The sequence below is a fragment of the Anopheles coustani genome, chromosome 3 (genome assembly GCF_943734705.1).
Source record: "Anopheles coustani chromosome 3, idAnoCousDA_361_x.2, whole genome shotgun sequence".
NCBI classification, from domain to species: domain Eukaryota; kingdom Metazoa; phylum Arthropoda; class Insecta; order Diptera; family Culicidae; genus Anopheles; species Anopheles coustani.
Genome location: NC_071288.1, coordinates 87,719,906 through 87,724,884, shown reverse-complemented (window position 1 = coordinate 87,724,884; position 4,979 = coordinate 87,719,906).

The window sequence follows — 4,979 nt, the reverse complement described above, 5'->3', positions numbered from 1 at the left end:
TAAATGAAAAGAAATCTCTCTCGTTTCTCTCTGTTTGTTCACTCTTTTTATCAGCTCCTCGCGTGCACAGATTCTCCGGCAAGGATGTTGTTTGATAATAATCGGCAACCCAGCGATGCACCGAAGTGGTTTCGAAGCATTATCCGGCGAAGGAGATAGAGCGCGGGCAAGCAATATTCTCTCGGGCAAGGATAACGCACGCGAGAGTGAGTGATCTTCTCGCAGCTCCCGAGCACCGACGTTGGCCGGATCAAGGAAACCGCTGCGGTTCAGTTTCAGAGTATCCTTCGCCGGGGATGGACCTTACGCGCGCGCGTCCTTTCTTCTCTATCTCTATCTCGCACTATCACCACCGCCATCATCATCGCAGCCGCTGAGTCGCGATTCCGGAGCCAACCTTTCGTCCGGAGGCTCGCCAGGCGTGTAAGTTTTCCAACCGAATGGGGCGTGGAAAAGGCTATTTTTAACGAAAAAGATCTACGTAATCGCCAGAGGGTAAAAGTCGAACATGAAACTGGACTCAATTCATCGATAACAAAAAGAAACTAACATTTCATTGCACAATGTGTGAAACAATAAAAGAAAATATCCTAAAACTGTGAAAAGAAATTAAAAAACCAACCTGAACTGTGATTGTGAGTCGTTTTACGTGATGCAATAATATTAGGGAGGAAACTATTGTGCAATAGTGTGTAATGATGATCAACGAACGTAAAAGCGAAAGTCTTGTCATTCGACTTTTCCAAGGGGAACTGTCATATCGTGATACTAAGTGTGAACCTCCTTTTTCTTGGTTCCTGAACAGCAAAGTGATATCGGCGTGAAATAATCTGTAAAGAAGTCAAGAAATACAAAAACAGATATTTAATACTCGAAATACTAGAGTTGTGTTTACAAAATCTAAAAAGATGTTTATTGGGGCTTTGCGTTGAGTTCGGAAAATGGTGTTTTTCTATGTTTTAATATGCAGTGAAAAATTGTATGGTGCATGATTCCTTTTATTGCTCTGTGAAGTTCTTATATTTTGGAGTGCAATAAGCGATGCTACACGTGATAGAATGTTTCCCTAATGGATGCTGGAGACTGGAATACCGCAACGAGGAGAAAAACCAGCCCCATCATCACATTCACACGATTTAACCGTCCTAATAAAGGAACGCCTTTTTCCATCCGATCCGGTCCCGCCCGTAAGTAGTCGTAAGCAGAAAATATTGAATCTGTTTTTCTTCAACTCATCTCCGGCGCCCCGCCACATGTTTGCTGGGCTCCCGGGGTGCGTGCATGTGTGTGTGTGCTTTGTGTTTGAAGCCCCCAGCCTGTATTAGTGTGAAGGAAAATTCGCCATCCGCCGCGTGACGACCACCGATGTGCGACGGGGAGGAGGAAAACTTTTGTCGGTTGGCGTTTTCTTTCACCGGTGACGTTGGGAAAAGTGCTCGCTCGGTTTCCCTCGCTGGTGGGTTGGGGTGGATTTTCTTTGCCGTGCGACGTGCACGGCGAACTTTTTCCTCTCATTACGCGCATACCGAGGGAAAGCGTCCGTACACAATGCTTTCGCGTCGTGGAAAACGCGCGCCCGGAGCGGGGCGGAAAACTTTCCCATCGTCCAAACCGGAAGAATTTGGCATTTGAAGAGGGGGGGAGGGGGGGGAGTCAGCTAAAGGCAACGCATTGGATTAAGTCCACAACAGAGGGGGGATGTGGGTGCAAAGGAGTGAAGGAAAAATAAAAATAATAAACGAAGGAAAAACCTCGCCGAGTGAAAAGTCAGCAAGCTGATCCCTCGGAGCCCAGGGAGGGAAGCGGAAAAGCCGGAGTAGCCTTTCCAGCTGCACGAGGCAAAGCTTACGAAACACTTCGCCGTCCGGTTGGCTTGGACCGTGCTTGGACGAAAAGCGACGCCATGGGAAAGTGATGAAAATAAAATGCAGAAGGAAATGAAGCAAACAAATTAAATTAAAAGAGAACAAGCGCGTTGGGTGCCGCGATGGTGCAGCTAAACAAAAGGAGTGGGAAGGGGGGATGAGAGGGGGAATCAGAGACCGAAAATGTCGGTCAACGAGTTTCTGGCAAAGGACAGCATCCGGAGCCAAATTTTAGGAAACTGTCCAAAACAAACAACCGGTTTTCCACGAATAGGTTAATTTGGTTTTTTTCTTCTGTTTTCTACCATTTAAAAAATAACTAAAAAGCGTATAAATTCACTAAAGGCAATGAATTCCACCTAACTTAGGTCGACTTGCCGGGTGAAAAACGAAGCTATCGGTCAACTCGTCGCTTACGTTACGATATCGGAAAAATGATAGTACGACGCTTCAACGTCAATCCAAAAATCAGTTTGAAAAACCGTTCACCGTTCCAGGAATGCCCAAAAACCCAACCCGACCGTCTTTCGAGGAAAGCTTCGCTTCCCAAAACGGAAAGCCTGCCGCCTAATCGACGCTCTTCCGCGTGAAAACTCCACCGACAACCACCTCCAATCAGCTTACCGCACGGCTGATTGGCTCTCGAGTGGAAGATAACCCGGGCAAAACAATTTACCAAACTCCCTAATTAATGCGGAGCGTTTGGTAGAATTAATTTTCCTTTACACTCCTTCTCGAGCCCGCTTTTCGGGTGTGGAAATGGATGGAAAAAAACGAATGAACCAAAAATTCCTGTACTCCTGTTGGCAACGTTTTACCGAGTTTTTGACGGGCAACTGTTTTCATTTGCCTTCAAACGTTCAACCGTTCGTTGGGGATTGAACTGGAGGGCCGATGAAAGTTCATCAACACCGGGAGTCGGATGGAAAAGCTCGTAATTGCTGCCTTCGAAGAGTGTTTGAGGAAAAAGTTGTTTTGTTTGTTTGCCTCTCTTTGTAGAAAATCCGCTTTGCCGTCAACTGATGAACGATCGATGGTAAATTGGGTGAGAAAAAAATATATTAGTCTGCTGAAAGCAAAAGTAAGAGTGGAAAACACCACACCGAAACGAACGGGGAATGAAAAAACTGCGTCGTTGTTCATAAACAATCATTTGCTTGTTTTACACGGCACACAATCACACCCTCCACCGACGCCCAGCGAGCAGTTTGGAATTATTTTCAGTTTTCCACCAGGTTTATGAACTTTCCTCCACATTCCACTCCCCGCCGGGGGTGAACCTGGCGGCAAATGGGCGGGAAAATGTGTACGAAAAAGTCCAATCCATGGTTCTCAAAAATCAGGGAAAAAAGACTGCTCTAAGGCCGTGTTTGTGGAAAATGCAAACTTTTTCCACTAATTCACCACCCAAACATCGAATAAACCGTCACCGGTATCTCTTCCAGTTGGTGAACATTTTTGTTTTCCTCCGTCAACCGGCGTCTGGCCAGATATTGGTGCGGTGTGGAAAGAAAAAGCGGGCTGGAAAATGGCTCAACCATTCAATGCAGACACAGCTGCCGCTTCGGAGTTCGGGTTTGTGTGTCTCCCGGGGGAAAGGAAAAAAATCCGAGGAAATATTGTGAAAAAAAGAAGAACAGTACCACACCAAAACAAACTCAACAGTGAAACATCACACAGCATTGTTGAGGGAAAATATTTCCCTGTCTCAGCCACCCTTCTGGAGGTGGTGAATTTTCTTCGTCCCCGAAAAAATAAACCGTTTTCCACCGATTCTACCCTACGTCTGAACGGCGGGCTCAGGTGAAATGCAGAGGACTCCCCATGGGGCGGGGGAAGGAGAGCTGGAAAATTCATCCTCCGAGCAACCGCTTTCCACGCAGGTAGCGCAACGTCTGCCCGTCTGACGTTATTGCTGCGGTATTTCAAACTCCTCGGTTCGGTTGCGCTCCGATTTGGTGGACTTTATTTTTCAACCACACACACCGCCAAGTCCTAGCGGTCTCGGCGCAGCTCCCGGGGTCGGGAAACTTCAAAAGAAAAACCGCAACAATTTTGGGATGATATTTGAGATATTTAAGCCTTCAATCTGGGTGAACCTAGCACTGTATGTCCCTGTGTGTGTGAGTGCACCAGGTGAGGCTTAATTTGAACGTCAGGGCAAGGATCCGCTGCGGTGAAACCATTTTGGGAGGGGAATTGTTACGGGGAAGGATATTTTGGGCCGTAATGTCGGTTGCACGTTATAGACACCGTTGTGTGCCGGAATTGTTTAAAGCTGCAGCAATTGCCATCGCACTAATGGAAACTGGTGATATGGAAGCATATTCAAGCACAGCACAGAAACATCTTTAGTGAACACTTTTTCCCAAAAGAACTTTCTACGGGAGTTAACTTTTTAACGAAAAACATGATTCAAAAACAAAAGGAACAGAACGATAAACAGTCTTATTTTTTCGTATTTTCAATTGAAATCCTTGATGTTGTAAATTTTTTGTTTATCATGAGTCAACGTCTCAATCTGTCAGCTTTATCAATTCGATGATGCAGTCGGCAATGATGAGTCGGTAAACAAACTGATGTAGAATTGTAAATGAGCTGTATTATTTGATCTCTAAAATTGCTAAACATACTCATTTAGCATGGTGAATCATGCAAGTGAACTTAAATCGTATAAAATGACTTTGTTTATTTCGTTTACCGATAACTTTAAATGATTGTTTACTGTTGACGCCTTCTAAAGCTGTCAGTGTATTTTTGCTGATTGTTGTGAAATAAATTTCTAGCCTGGCTACGCTTTGTGATATTTTAGTTACGCAACTAAAATTGTTTGGTTATTTTGAGTTTAGACATGCTAGGTTGGGTTTCACATGAGTGAAATCTGCAAACGTTTAAAACCCCTTTTAGAGACGAACTTCTAAAATAATAACCAATTATTGACACTTAACATGTCCTGTTTAAAAGCAACAAAATTTATTTTATAAAAATAACGAATAAGAAATAAAACTAACATTTTTAAAAGTCCTTCCAAAATCGCACAATAAAGTATTGTCAACATTTATTAACCAACTTTTGTCCTCATTAGTTCTTTGCGCGGATCCTTATGTCGAACTT